The following is a 16,757-nucleotide window of genomic DNA, read 5'->3' on the forward strand; positions in this document are numbered from 1 at the left end:
TTTTTCCCGCAAAAAAACGCATTGAAAAAACGCATACATAAGCATACAACTGCTGCGTTTTTTTCAAGCATTTTTATGAGCATGCATGAAAAAAATGCAGCGTTTTTAAGCGTTTGTACGCGTTTTTACCGCGTTTGCGTTTTTTTCCAACATTTTTAGGTGGCCCCTCACACTACCCAAACCATGACTTTACTAACCCTAACCCTGACCCTAACCCTAACCCTAACCCTGACCCTAACCCTTAACCAAATCATACTTAACCCTAACCCAAACCCTAAACCCTAACTAACCCTAACCCTAACCCTAACCCTGACCCTAACCCTAACCCTAACCCTAACTTTGACCCTAACCCTAACCCTGACCCTAACCCTTAACAAAACCATACTTAACCCTAATCCTGACCCTAACCCTGACCCTAATCCTTAACAAAACCATACTTAACCCTAACCCTGACCCTAACCCTAACCCTGACCCTAACCCTAACCCTAACCCTGACCCTAACCCTAACCCTAACCCTAACCCTGACCCTAACCCTTAACAAAACCATACTTAACCCTAATCCTGACCCTAACCCTGACCCTAACCCTTAACAAAACCATACTTAACCCTAACCCTGACCCTAACCCTAACCCTGACCCCAACCCTAACCCTAACCCTGACCCTAACCCTAACCCTAACCCTAACCCTGACCCTAACCCTTAACAAAACCATACTTAACCCTAATCCTGACCCTAACCCTGACCCTAACCCTTAACAAAACCATACTTAACCCTAACCCTGACCCTAACCCTAACCCTGACCCCAACCCTAACCCTAACCCTGACCCTAACCCTAACCCTAACCCTGACCCTAACCCTTAACAAAACCATACTTAACCCTAATCCTGACCCTAACCCTGACCCTAACCCTTAACCAAACCATACTTAACCCTAACCCTGACCCAAACCCCAACCCTAACCCTGACCCTGACCCTAACCCTAACCCTAAACCCCCTTAACTAACCCTAACTCTAACCCAAACCCCTAAATTCCATGGTTAAAAAAAAAAAACGCATATGCAAAAAAACGCATACATGAGCATGCCAGTGCGCACATATGCGCATCCATAGGCTATAATGGCCATTTTTAGCGCAAAACGTGCGCATATGTGCGCATGCGCTTTTTTGCAGGGCCAAAAAATGCAACATGCTGCGTCTGGAAAATACCAACGCACACCCCAAAAAAACGCAGCGCATGAAAATCACATACATGCGCTTACCAGCGCGCAGGTATGCGCACCCATGTTAAATATAGGGGAAAAAACGCATGCGCAGGTATGCGTTTTTTTCCAGCGCTAAAAAACGCAAATGTGAAACCAGCCTTATGCAATGTTTTTGCTCATATGTCATAACAGCAGTCATCTTCTCACACCCATGGTATAGTCTAAAGGGGCCTTTACACATAGCGATATCGCTAGCGATATCGCTAAAGCGTAACCGATTTGGTGACACAGCAGCATGTGTGATACTTACCTCCGACCGGATCCCCCACTGTCTGTCGCTGATCGCGCGAGATCGTGCAGCTCCATTTCTTGTCAGGCGCTTCCTGCTGGGCTTCTTGCTGGCGCCGATGAGCGACGCGTGGACACAGGCGGGAGGACGTCAGGATCGCCGCGTCTGAAAGGTAAGTAACGACCTCTGCTGCATCGCTGCATCGCTGTGAGATCTGCCTGTGTGGCAGCTCACTAGCGACCATTTAGCGATGCACCAGCAGTCCTGACCTGGTCGTATCATTGTCGGGATCGCTGGTGCATTGCTAAATGTAAAGGGGCCTTAAGAGTTAAAATGTTGTGACTTTTAAAGCAAGCAGAGGTCATACTCACAGACATCACAGAAAGGCGGAGCTGGAAGTGTCGACAAAGAAATGCCAGCATCACTGATTAGTGAGCAGGGGGGACAGGTAAACACTTTATATCAAGTTGTGCCACCCTATGATTCACATACGTCTACCGAGAACCTGATAAAAAGCTCCAGCTGATGCTGTAGTATGTGAGATCTTTCTTGGTTGGATGAGACCAGCCAACCTGAGAAAGAGAAGTCATGATCAAGAAGACAACATTTACCTGAGAAAAGAGAAGCATAGTGTCTAGTGATAAGCGAGTATACTTGTTGCTCAGGTTTTCCTGAGCATGCTCAGGTGTCCTCTGAGTATTTTGGCGTGCTCGGAGATTTTGTTTTCATTGTCTCAGCTGCATGAATTGCGACTTGTAGACAGGCTGAATACATGTGGGAATTCCCTAACAAACAGGCAGTCTACACATGTATTCAGGCTGTCTAACAGCCGCAAATCATGCAGCTGAGGTTACGAAAACTAAATCTCTGAGCACGCCAAAAAACTCGGAGGACACCCGAGCATGCAACGAGTATACTCGCTCATCACTATTAGTGTCATATTCCTCACTGTAAGAAACAATAAACACATTCATCTGTAACTGAAGACTAGTTAACCCCTTTCTGCCATTAGACGTACTATCCCGTCCATGTGCCCTGGGACATAATTCCCAAGGGCGGGATAGTACGTCTAATGCGATCAGCGGCGCCCACGTGGTGAGCGACGCTGATCGCGGCCGGGTGTCAGCTGATTATCACAGCTGACACCCGGCACAATGTGTCAGGGGCGGTCGCGGACCGCCCCCGACACGTTAACCCTTTGTACACCGCGATCAAACACGATCGCGGTGTACCGGGAGTTAAAGGGAAGCATCGGCAGGGAGGGGGCTCCCTCCGTGCTTCCCTGAGCCCCCCACGGCAGCGCAATGTGCAGCGCTGCTGAGGGGGACTCTTTCCCTACAGGCCCCCGGATCCAAGATGGCGACGGGGGCCTTCGGGGACCTGTAGGGAGCTGACTTCCTCACTGCCTGCAAAGCGCAGGCATGAGGAAGTCTGCAGAACTGCCTGTGACAGATTGCTGATCTGTCAAAGTGATCTGTGATGTGACAGATCAGCGATCTGTCACAGGACAGTGATGTCCCACCTGGGACTATGTAATAAAGTAAAAAAAAAATTAAAAAAAGTGTAAAAATAATTTAAAAAAAATCGCTAAATAAATTAGTAAAAAAAAAAAAAAATATTCCCCAATAAATTCATTTTTTGAAAATAAAAAAAAAAAAACAATAAAAGTACACATATTTGGTATCGCCGCGTCTGTAACGACCCGCTCTATAAAACTGTCCCATTATTTAACCCCTTTAGTGAACCCCTTAAAAAATAAAAATAAAAAACAAAGCAAAAAATAATGATTTATTATCATACCGCCAAACAAAAAGTGTAATAACGTGCGATCAAAAAGACGCATATAAATATCCATGGTACCGCTGAAAACGTCATCTTGTCGCGCAAAAAATGAGCCGCCAAACAGCATCATCCGCAAAAAAATTAAAAAGTTATAGCTCGCAGAATAAAGCGATGCAAAAATAATTATTTTTTATATAAAATTGTTTTCATTGCAAAAAACCGACAAAACATAAAAAAAGACCTAAATGAGGTATCGCTGTAACCATACCGATGTGAAGAATAAAAGCGCTTTATCAATTTTACCGCACGCGGAACGGTGTAAACGCACCCCCCCAAAAGAAATTCATGAAACGCTGGTTTTTGTTCATTCTGCGTCCCAAAAATCAGAATAAAAAGCGATAAAAAAAGTCACGTGCCCAAAAATGGTACCAATAAAAACGTCAACTCGTCCCGCAAAGAATAAGACCCCACATGACTCGGTGGGTCAAAATACAGAAAAATTATAGCTTTCAATATATGGTGATGCAAAAACTATTTTTACAATAAAAAGCGTCTTTTAGCGTGCGACAGCCGCCAAACATAAAAACCGCCATAAATAGTAAATCAAACCCCCCGTTATCACCCCCTTAGTTAGGGAAAAATAATAAAATTAAAAAAAGTATTTATTTCCATTTTCCCATTAGGGTTAGGGTTAGGGCTAGGGTTAGGGTTAGGGCTAGGGTTAGGGCTAGGGTTAGGGCTAGGGTTAGGGCTCAGATTAGGGTTAGGGGTGTGTTGGGGTTAGGGTTGGAGTTATAATTGGGGGGTTTCCACTGTTTGGGCACATCAGGTGCTCTCCAAATGCAACATGGTGTCTGATCTCAATTCCAGCGAATTCTGCGTTGAAAAAGTCAAATGGTGCTCCTTCCCTTCCAAGCTCTGCCATGCGCCCAAACAGTGTTTTACCCCCACATATAGGGTATCAGCATACTCAGGACAAATTGCAAAACAACTTTTGGGGTCCAATTTCTCCTGTTACCCTTAGGAAAATAAAAAATTGGGGGCAAAAATATCATTTTTGTGGAAAAAAATGATTTTTTTATTTTCACGCCCAGGCGTCATAAACTTCTGTGAAGCACTTGGGGGTTCAAAGTGCTCACCACACATCTAGATAAGTTCCGTGGGGGGTCTAGTTTCCAAAATGGGGTCACTTGTGGGGAGTTTCAATAGTTTAGGTACATCAGGGGCTCTCCAAACGCACATGACACCCGCAGACCAATCCATCAAAGTCTGCATTCCAAAACGTCACTACTTCCCTTCCGAGCCCCGACGTGTGCCCATACAGTAGTTTTCTCCCACATATGGGGTGTCAGCGTACTCAAGACAAATTGGACAACAACTTTTGGGGTCCAATTTCTCTTGTTACCCTTGGGAAAATTAAAAAATTGGAGACTAATTGATCATGTTTGTGTAAAAAATACGATTTTTTTATTTTCATGCCTGGGCATTATATACTTCTGTGAAGCCCTTGGGGGTTCAAAGTTCTCACCACACATCTAGATAAGTTCCTTAGGGGGTCTAGTTTACAAAATGGGGTCATTTGTGGGGGGTTTCCACTGTTTAGGTACATTAGGGGCTCTCCAAAGGCAACATGACACCCGCAGACCATTCCATCAAAGTCTGCATTCCAAAACGTCACTACTTCCCTTCCGAGCCCCGACGTGTGTCCATACAGTAGTTTTCTCCCACATATGAGGTATCAGCATACTCAGGACAAATTGGACAACAACTTTTTGGGTCCAATTTCTCCTGGTACCCTTGGGAAAATGAAAAAATTGGTGACTAAAAGATCATGTTTGTGGAAAAAATACGATTTTTGTATTTTCACGCACGGGCGTTATAAACTTATGTGAAGCACTGGGGGGTTCAAAGTGCTCACCACACATCTAGATAAGTTCCTTGGGGGGTCTAGTTTCCAAATGGTGTCATTTATGGGGGGTTTCTACTGTTTTGGTACATCAGGGGCTTTCCAAACGCGACATGGTGTCCGATCTCAATTCCAGCCAAAAACGTCAAATGGCGCTGCTTCCCTTCCGAGCTCTGCCATGCGCCCAAATAGTGGTTTACCCCCACATGTGGGGTATCAGCGCACTCAGGACAAATTGCAGAATATCTTTTAGGGTCCTGTTACCCTTGGAAAAATAAGAATTGAGGGTGAAAAGATCATTTTTGTGGAAAAAATATGATTTTTTAATTGTACGGCTGTATGTTATAAACTTCTGTGAAGCCCTTGTGGGTTCAAAGTTCTCACCACACATCTAGATAAGTTCCTTGGGGGGTCTAGTTTCCAAAATGGTGTCATTTGTGGGGGGTTTCTACTGTTTTGGTACATCAGGGGCTTTCCAAACGCGACATGGTGTCCGATCTCAATTCCAGCCAAAAACGACAAATGGCGCTGCTTCCCTTCCAAGCTCTGCCATGCGCCCAAATAGTCATTTACACCCACATATGGGGTATCAGTGTACTCAGGACAAATTGCACAATAACTTTTAGGGACCTATTACCCTTGGAAAAATAAAAATTGGGGGTGAAAAGATCATTTTTGTGGAAAAAATATGATTTTTTAATTGTACCACTGTACGTTATAAACTTCTGTGAAGCCCTTGTGGGTTCAAAGTTCTCACCACATATCTAGATAAGTTCCTTGGGGGGGTCTAGTTTCCAAAATGGGGTCACTTGGGGGGGTTTCCACTGTTTAGGTACATAAGGGGCTCTCCAAACACGACATGGCGTCCGATCTGAATTCCAGCCAATTTTGCATTGAAAAAGTCAAATGGCGCTCTTTCCCTGCTGAGGTCTGCCATGCGCCGAAACAGTGGTTCCCCCCCACATATCAGGTATCGGCGTACTCAGGACAAATTGCTCAATAACTTTTGCAGTCCAATTTCTCCTGTTACCCTTGGTAAATTAAAAAAAATTGAACCTGAAGTATTTTTTTAGTGAAAAAAAGTTAAATGTTCATTTTTTTTTAAATATTCAAAAAATTCCTGTGGCGCACCTAAAGGGTTAATAAACTTCTTGAATGTGGTTTTGAGCACCTTAAGGGGTGCAGTTTTTAGAATGGTGTCACTTTTGGGTATTTTCTATCATATAGACCCCTCAAAGTGGCTTCAAATGTGATGTGGTCCGTAAAAATAAAATGGTGTTGCAAAAATGAGAAATCGCTGGTCAACTTTTAACCCTTATAACTTCCTAACAAAAAAAAATTTTGGTTTCAAAATTGTGCTGATGTAAAGTAAACATGTGGAAAATGTTACTTATTCAGTTTTTTGTGTGCTATATCTCTGTGATTTAAGGGCATAAAAATTCAAAGTTGGAAAATTGTGAAATTTTCAAAATTTTCGCCAAATTTCCGTTTTTTTCACAAATAAACACAAGTTATTTGAATGAAATTTTACCACTAACATGAAGTACAATATGTCACGAGAAAACAGTGTCAGAATCACCGGGATCCATGGAAGCGTTTCAGAGTTATTACCTCATAAAGGGACAGTGGTCAGAATTGTAAAAATTGGCCTGGTCATTAACGTGCAAACCACCCTTGGGGCTTAAGGGGTTAATCACCTGTGAGAGTAAAGGAATAGTCATCCCACACTGGAAAATAGTACCTGAGTGTAAGTTACGCAAGTGATCCAGGGCTACTTTAGAAACTGTCAACAGAAAAATAAAAAGTTGATATCTCCCAAAAAATGGCAACTCAAAAACATTTCTATTTTTTTAGTATGATGATGTTAAAAAAATAGTAAAACCATATGTAACATAAATAACACTACATAAGTTTGGTATCTTTTTAACTGTACTGACATATAATAATATGTCGCTTATATCTCGCTGTCAATATTGAAAAAAATGCACACTAATGGCAAAAGTGAAAATTGCTGTTTTTTTTACAATCTGCTGCACAATGATAACTACATTTCTTAATAAATACCAAAATGCGTGCAGTTTTCTGAGCACTAATAACTCAGGGACTCTGAAAATACAATATGGAGAAAGAAAACCATTCCAGCCAAATTTGCACTTCAAAAGGAACTCCTTCACTTCTGAGCCTCACCATGTGCCCAAATAGTAGTGTATGAGCACATGTAGGGTATTGCTGTATGCAGGAGACATTGCATAATAAACTACTTGGTACTTTTTCTCTTATTACCTCTTGTACAAATAAAAAATGTCAAGTTAAATATTTATAATCTTGCAAAAAAAAAACATTTTTCATTTTCAATGGCTGATGTTGAAGAAATCTCTGAAAACACATGTGGGGTTCACTATACCCATATGTGGATTCTTTGAGGAGTGTAATTTTCAAAATGGGGTCACTTTTGGAGGGTTTCTTCTGTATTTAAGATTTAATAGGTGTTTATGGCATTCAATAATTCTAGGAAAGTCTGACCTCCTGTCTTTGCAGGAAAACATGTGCTGGACTGGTATTCAAATTGGTTCATAGAGAAAGGTTTAAAATATTTAGATGCCAACAGGTTGAGATAAAACTATTTGCATTGTTAGATACCCCTCCCATCAGTTTCTGGATCATTTTGCAACTTGGCTTCCACTTTTTCTCTCCTGTGACATCCCTACCCTCATCAGCGATTTCAACATCCCCATTGCTCTTCCCCTCTCCCCATCTGCTACTCACCTTTTATCTCTAACCTCCTCGTTTGGCCTTTCGCAGCTTACTAATTCTCCAACGCATGAAGACGGAAACTCCCTTGACTTGGTCTTCTCTCGGCTTTGTGTAGTGGATGATTTTGCAAACGCCCCTCTCCTGCTCTCTGATCACTACCTTCTTTCATTCTCTATCAAGAACTGCCAGGACACTCAGGTCACCCACACTGTCCATACTTATAGAAACATACAGGCCATCAACACCCAGAAACTTATGAAGAACTTGCAGTCTTCATTGGCCCCTATCTCCTCCCTCTCATGTCCTGATTCTGCATTGAAGCATTACAATGAAACACTTCAAAGTGCCCTGGATGAATTTGCACCTCCTATACATAGAACACCACCACACAGACGGCGACAACCCTGGCACACCCTGCATACATGTTTCCTGCAGCGATGCTCCAGGTGCGCCGAACGTCTGTGGAGAAAATTCCAATCTACAGGAAGATTTCATCCATTATAAGTTTATGCTCCAAACATACAACACTGCCCTTCACCTCTCAAAAAAACCTATTTCAACACCCTTATCACCTCACTGTCCAATAACCCTAAATGTCTCTTTGACACTTTTCATTCTCAACTCAACCCAAGAGTACTGGCTCCAACAACGGAGCTTCGAGCTGACGATCTGGCAAATTACTTCAAAGAAAAAATTGACCAGATCCGACAGGAAATTATCTCCCTATCACTTCATACCATGCAATGTCCTCCCTCCCCCACTGCATCTAGCTCACTCTCTGATTTTGAACCAGTCACAGAAGAAGTAAGTAGGCTCCTTGCATCTTCTCGCCCAACCACTTGCACCAGTGACCCATTTCTGTCACATCTACTCCAGTCCCTTTCCCCTGCTGTCACCCCTCACCTAACTAAAATGTTTAACCTCTCTCTCTTCTGGTATCTTTCCCTCCTCATTTAAGCATGCCATCATACATCCACTTCTTAAAAAACCATCCCTCGACCAAAACTGGGCCGCTAACTATAGACCTGTCTCTAATCTTCCTTTCATCTCTAAACTTCTGGAACGCCTAGTCCACTCCCGTCTTATCCTCTATCTCTTTGATAACTCTCTTCTCGACCCTCTCCAATCCGGTTTCCGCTCTTTACACTCTACTGAAACTGCCCTCACTAAAGTCTATAATGATCTACTAACAGCTAAATCAAATGGTCATTACTCCATGCTAATTCTCTTGGATCTCTCAGCAGCATTCAACACAGTGGATCATCAGCTCCTCCTCACTATGCTCCATTCCATTGGCCGCTGTGTCTAACATCATGTCCTCACTATAGCTGAAACTGAACCTGTCAAAGACTGAACTCCTTGTGTTTCCTCCCGCTACTAACTATACCCGACATTGCCTTTTCGGTGTGTGGTTCCACTATTACTCCCCAGCAACATGTCCGCTGTCTTGGGGTCATACTTGACTCCGAGCTTTTCGGTATACTCCCCCTATACCCGACATTGCCTTTTCGGTGTGTGGTTCCACTATTACTCCCCAGCAACATGTCCGCTGTCTTGGGGTCATACTTGACTCCGAGCTTTCCTTTGCCTTCCACATACAATTACCAACATCTTTAACACTATAACTCCCCTGGGGCATAGCTCTACCCGTGGAGAGCTGTATCAACTCTGCTGCATCACTAACAGCCCCAGCAATGTCAGCTATCTCCTTATTGCCGAATACCAAGGGTGGCATCACGACTTAATCTCCTATAAACTTTCACATCTATATTCCACAAAATCATGTTTATTTTGATTGGACGCCCAGGGCCATGGACTGCCGTGCTGCCGTGACATCCCCTGAAGAACTGCCCGGCCTGGACCGAGTACCCCCAGTTCTAGCAGGTGCTGCAGCTACACATGTGCACTTTAAAGGAACTCAGGAGTGGGTACTAGTGTATTTAACAACCTTCGTCTCAATCTCAAGCCATTGCAACTTGATGGATGAACTCTATATAGGAAGATCAATCATGTGCAAGCCTAGATAGGTCCATCTGGGTGTTCTTCACTGTTATCTTAATAGTATTAATCCATCAGATTGCTGAACTTCCTCTTTGCCTTATTCTTCTATTCGTCCAACCATGATGTCCTTCTACAGTGATTTCTCTCTTTGCATGATATGTCTAAAGTAGACAAGTTGTATCTTGGTGATCATTGTTTCTAGTGAGACGTCTGGTTTCATTTGTTCCAAAATTGATTTGTTTGTTCTTCTTGCCATCCATGGCATTGATAACATCCTTCTCCATCACCACATTTTGAAGGCATCGCTTTTTCTTCTGGGGACAGGGAGTGGGTACTAGTTTTCATTGAAGAGATACAGTTGGTATACAGAGACTTATTTACTAACAATCCTACATAAAAAGCATGCAAATTAGTTCTACTAAAAAAGCCATCTTAAATTAGCTAAATAGAGATTGCTTAAAAGGGAAGAAAGACCCATTTGTAGACAGCTGTGTCTATGTCAGTATAGAACAGGGTACTCATAGGCTGGATGATATACTTTAGATGCAAGGGGTCTGGATATTTACGGCAATAATTCATGGCAACATGGTAAGGCCTCTTTCACACTTCAGTTTTTTGCATCAGTTATAATCCGCCAAAAAGGCAGACAAGCGGATCCGTTCTAAACTGATGTGAACGGATGGCACAGGATCCGTTTTCAGACGGATCCTGAAAATGAAGCGAGAGAGAGAGAGAGAGAGAGAGAATTTTTTTTTTGTCCGGCAACCAGAAAGAATTTCGGGTTAAATCAGTGTTTGCAGGATCCGCCAGAGAAAAAAACGTTACAAGCTCCGTTTTGAAATTTTTGAGGATGGTGACGGACAGCAACTTTTGGCGGATCCTCACAAAAAACGGATGTAACGGACAGCAATCCGTCACAATCCGCCATTAATGCAAGTCAATGGGAAAAAAACGGATCCTCAAAAAAAAATTGAGGATCCGTTTTTTTTCAAAACCTGGCGGATTGTGACTGATTGTAAAAAACGGAAGTGTGAAAGAGGCCTAAGCAGAAAATCTTTCCTGCAATGGAAATGATAGAAAAAGTTAATCAACTTTACAAAGGCTTGTCCCATTTCGTTGGTTTCCACTTTGATGCCCTAAAGCAGGATGACTGCCAGGCTATGTAAAAATTATTTGGCAAAGATCCATGGAGTAAAGCATCGGATTACATGACATTTAGATTCACATGATCTAAACCTCAAAAAGATCAAATGCATATATTACAATGAAGACACAGAAGGCAAATACAAAACTATATGCTGCCGTCTTCTACATTTATACGTTGATTTGTAAAAGGAAGTAGTAAAAATTGTATTTAATTTTTAAATAAACTGTAAGTCTTTAGTGATCTTCCTAGTAAAAAGTTAATAGTCCTCCTTCTCGAGTAGGGCGCCATCCAAAATTACTACTTAGTTTTATGTTCTAGATATGATAGGTACACAAACAGCTGTATTATTATCTACAGAATCGAAAACATAAAAAAAGTATATGATTGACCATGTTTAAGGCATAAGCGCCAGTTTGCCTATTTATTATACATGTTGTAATCATTCTGACAGTTCAAACCAGTTCCAACAAATAACAGTAGGCATAATGTGCATTTTCTTGCAATTACATGATGCACAGAAGGATTGTGTCCCTTCTGTTTTCTGAAAGTTTATTTTATTAGCAGCTAAAATTTTCCATGAATGTTTAATGTTCCTCATGAAGTCATTGAAAGCCGTAACAGATTTACCAAAAGAATAACTTGTGAAAAGCAAGTTAACGGATTCAGCTTTGCAGTATCTTGGGCCTTCAAAATGAAACACATTTTATGAGTTAAGGTCCATGTACACCGCATGATTATTATGGACAAGTTCATCCAGTGATGCTCATTTCACAGAAATTGTACTGTATACACCAAACAGGCTTCCAATCACCCGATGAACAAAAAGAATGCTCTTCGGGTGAATCCTTTGGATCATCATTCTCAATAGTGTATTGTCCTGTGCAAACAGAAACTTTGCTACAAAGAACAATGGCAGCCTATACATATCGAACATTTATTACAGATTGTTGCGTGCTCATCTGAAGCACGGTCTTCCTGTATAAAGAGGTAATTAAACAGCAAAAAAAAGTAGTAATTTGTAGCGCTATAGCATTCAAACATTAAATATATGAAATTTGAGTTGCATTACTGTTCTAGAAAATTAGATAAAGGATTAGAGAGGATTCACATTAAGCAGATTCTCAGCAACGAGAATCGCCTTATCGTGGCTGCCGAGTACACATTAATTAGCCAATTTATGCACTAAGCATTCTGAATTTTTAAAATTTTCTAGAGCAGTAATGCAAATCTAACTTCATATATTTCATACTATAGCGCTACAGAGTGCTACTTTTTTTGTTGGTCATATATGGAGATGGCTACTTTTAATAAGCACTTGTTCACATCTGATTTCTGTTTGGAAGTGACTGTCTGTCCTTTGATATTTGTATACATTGGCTCTCTGACTGAGCACTCAGCTCTGGCATTTTTAATTACAGCAGGATCCTAACTTCCCATATAAATCTAGACTTTAGCCTAAAGGGTATGTCACACTAAACGAGATCTCTAGCGATATCGCTAAAACGACACAGATTTTATGACGCAGCAGCGACATCACTGGCGATGTCGAAGTGTGTCATATGTAGCAGCGACGTGGCCCCTGCTGCAATGTCGCTGATCGTGCATGAACGTTCAGGACTGTATTTTGATCGTTGGCGTCCCGCTGGTGACCCTGAATCGTTGTGTTTGACCCCTTTTGTGAACGACGGGTGACCTCGTTGGCGACTAATATATGACAGCGGCACAGGCAGGACTAGGCTTCTTTTGTAACGCCCCTCTACTCCGATTGGTGGCCACAACATCACCTCAGCAATAAATGAAAATGTCTAAGTGCGCCCCCATCCATTGTTCCAGCGCGCTTGGTGGATAAACCAACGATCTGTTTCAAGTCCTTTGTGCGTTGTTGCGAGGATAGTATCGTGTGTGGCTGGTTTTGGATCCTGTCGGAGTCACAACTGCGCTTCATCTGTAATTTCTACCATCTGGAATTTGAATTACCTTTGCAAGGTACATTTTTTTTTCACTTTTTTTTTAAAAATTTTTTTAAACCTTTATATACTTTTTGTTATATCTACAGCTGTGTGATACCCTTTTGCCGGGCCCACCCCTGCCATTTTACTTGAGGTAGTCTATTTGTAATATTTGTTCCTCAATAACATTTTCAAAGCTAGCAATCTTTTCACAGCCGCGCCCGCTCCCGCCATTTTTGGCTTTTCAAAGCTCGTTTTTTTTCTGTGTTTTTTTTTTTTGGGTGCATTTTTCTAAATCACTTTTCTCTTCTTAACTGGGCAGGTTTCACATAATGTACATGTCCACCGCAGAGCGTGTGATTGTGGCGGCAGCTTTACTGATGGAAGGAGATCGACAAGAAGAGGCGCGGGTGGAAGAGAGGCGCTCCAAACGAAAGCGTCGGATGTGGACCAGAGAATGGCTAGAGCAGCGGTCCAAATTCACCCACATGCATCTAGTGAGGGAGTTATAGTAGAAGAATCCGCATGATTTCCGAAATTATCTACGGATGTCGGAGGAATCATTCAAGCTCTTACTGGAATGTGTGAGGCCACTCATTGAACGGCAGGATACACGGTTGCGTGCAGCAGTTTCAGCTGAGGAACGTCTGGCAGTAACGCTGCGATTCCTGGCAACCGGACGTTCAATGAAAGATTTGGAATTTTCAGCTGCTGTTTCTAGATCACTACTCAGCGTGTTAATCCCTGAGACATGCAACGCCATCATCTGCAGTTTACGGAGCTACATGCCTTTTCCAAAATCCGTGGCAGAATGGAAACAAATTGCTTTGGATTTTGAGCGTATTTGGCAGTTCCCAAACTGTGGGGGTGCTTTGGATGGCAAACATGTTCGTATCACGCAACCAGCCAACAGCGGCAGTTTTTTTCTATAACTATAAGGGCTACTTCAGCGTGATGCTCATGGCCCTTGTGAACGCCAATTATGAATTTTTAAACGTTGATGTTGGCATGAACGGGAGGGTTTCAGACGGAGGCGTTTTGGAGCACACTATTTTTGGGGAACGGTTGAATAACTCAGAACTGCATTTACCAACCAACATGGACACCACCGCGAACCTTAACTTTGTGTTTGTGGGCGATGAAGCCTTCCCCCTTCATGTGCATATGTTGAAGCCATACCCACAAAAGACTTTGACAGAGGAAAGGCGCATCTTTAATTACAGACTGTCAAGGGCACGCCGCGTAGTTGAGAATGCGTTCGGCATCATGGCCAACCACTTCAGGGTTTTCCACACTCCAATCAACATGAAGCTGGAATCCATAGACTCCGTGGTGTTGGCCTGTTGCGTGCTGCACAATTTCCTACGGCAACGCGATGCTGCAGCATACAGTCCGCCTGGCTTCATGGACTCAGACAGCAATGGTGACGTGGTGCTGGGAGAATGGCGAGACAATGATCCCGCTATTGCAGGACTTCAACCAGTAAATCTTGGCCGGACCAAGGACGATGTCACGCCCGCGCCTTGGCTGAATGGTGCGAGCCGGGGGTTGTGGCCCCACTGTGCCACAGACCAGACTACCCAGGAAGGGGCGTGACTGCGACAGCTACCTTGGTCTTCACTGGAGCCTCTGATGGTGAGGTCAGGCTTGTGCGGCAAATAGCTGTTGGGTGCCACTCCAGGGTGGTGTCTGGCTGTGGCTGCTGATCCCACTTGGAGACAAGTCACTTGGACAGATGTGACTGACAGGCAGACTGAGACACAGGGCAAGAAGGTACGACAGATACAGGGCAAGCAGGCGTGGCTTGGAGACACTGGGCAAACAGGCGTGGCTTGGAGACACTGGTTTAGGCGGGCACGGCTTGAGACACAGGACAGGCGGGCACGACTTGAGACACAGGACAGGCGGGCACAGCTTAAGACACAGGACAGGCGGGCACGGCTTGAGACACAGGACAGGCGGGCACGGCTTGAGACACAGGACAGGCGGGCACGGCTTGAGACACAGGACAGGCGGGCACGGCTTGAGACACAGGACAGGCGGGCACGGCTTGAGACACAGGACAGGCAGGCACGGCTTGAGACACAGCAGGTGCAGGTATGGATGCAGGCAGGCAGGAGTGGAATATGAAGGAACAGGTTTGAACCTGTTCACACAGGGGGTGCAGGTGAAGGCAGAAGTGCAGAGAGAAGCTGCAGAAAGAGGTTCTGCAGTGGCAGCAGGAGTGGAGCAAAGCTGAACCACCAGGTCTGTGGAGAGAAGCTGCAGCAAGAGGTACTGCAGCGGCAGAAGGAGCCGTGCAGGCAGAGCGGCTAAGGAGCCAGGCAGATAGAGTGGCTAGAGAGCCGGGCAGACAGAGTGGCTAGAGAGCCGGGCAGACAGAGCGGCTAGAGAGCCGTGCAGGCAGAGCGGCGAGAGTGCAGATGCACAGATAAATCTGCGAGAGTGCAGATGCACAGATAAAGCTGCGAGAGTGCAGATGCACACACAAGGACACAAGGAAAGACACAGCAAGGAAGGGAGCCACGGACAAGGAGAAAGGGAGACTGATAGACAAAGGTAAGACTGAGTTCAGACAGAGAGACAGGGACAAAGACACAAGGACCAAGATATTCAGCCTCCTGGAAGGCGGGCAGAGAACAGACAAGGCACTGGGAACAAGACTCAATGACCAGGATATTCTGCCTCCTGGCAGGCGGACAGGGAAATGCTAGGCAAGGTACCGAGACACAGGAATACAGACTAAGAGCCTTCAGAGGAGGCAAGACATAGGACAGGGCCTGGCTAGCTCAGCAGCAAGGAGCTAACTAAGTTTAGACATTGCACAGGCAATGTTTCAGTGGGAGTGGCGAAACTAAATAGTCAAGGGCTCCAGGTGATTGGTCAGGGACAGATTACACAGGTGCACCCTGACTGCATAAGAACCAGAGAGTTCAGGCGCCGCCCCCCTATACACACAGTCTGGAAACATGGAGAGCAGAGGCACAGAGCTGGCAACAGACAGAATTCACAGCATGGCTTGAAGCAGAAAGTAAGTTGGTGTGCGGGGGATGGGAGGCCATGCAGTGATGCCAGCAGGGCTGTTACAGACGATGCAAAGGCCTGCCGAGACAAGTACTGCCAATACTTCAATGGGCCTGGTACTGTGACTTGACAGCATCAGATGTAGTTATCATGTTAAACATTAATTGGTTATCATGTTTAATTTTTTAAATAAAAAAAAATTACTTTAACATTTTGTGTTGTGTCATTGTAATTTCAACAATGTTGGAAAAGAATGTGGATATCGCAAAAGGGTGGTTAGATGGGGAGGAGGGAGTGATGGGGTGTAGGATACTCATTGGTGTGATGGGGGGGCAATAATATCGAGAAGGCAAAAAGAGGTTAGCGATGGGGAGGGTGGAGTACAGGGGATAACTCCAAAAAAGGAGTGAGATGGGGAGGGGAGAGTGATGGGGTGTAGGCTACTCATTGGTGTGATGGGGGGGCAATAATATCGAGAAGGCAAAAAGAGGTTAGAGATGGGGAGGGTGGAGTACAGGGGATAACTCCAAAAAAGGAGTGAGATAGGGAGGGGGGAGAGATGGGGTGTAGGATACTCATTGGTGTGATGGGGGGGCAATAATATCAAGAAGGCAAAAAGAGGTTAGAGATGGGGAGGGTGGAGTACAGGGGATAACTCCAAAAAAGGAGTGAGATGGGGAGGGGGGAGTGATGGGGTGTAGGATA

The sequence above is a fragment of the Dendrobates tinctorius genome, unplaced genomic scaffold, assembly GCF_039654945.1.
Source record: "Dendrobates tinctorius isolate UK_male_01 unplaced genomic scaffold, ASM3965494v1 ptg000133l, whole genome shotgun sequence".
NCBI lineage: Eukaryota > Metazoa > Chordata > Amphibia > Anura > Dendrobatidae > Dendrobates > Dendrobates tinctorius.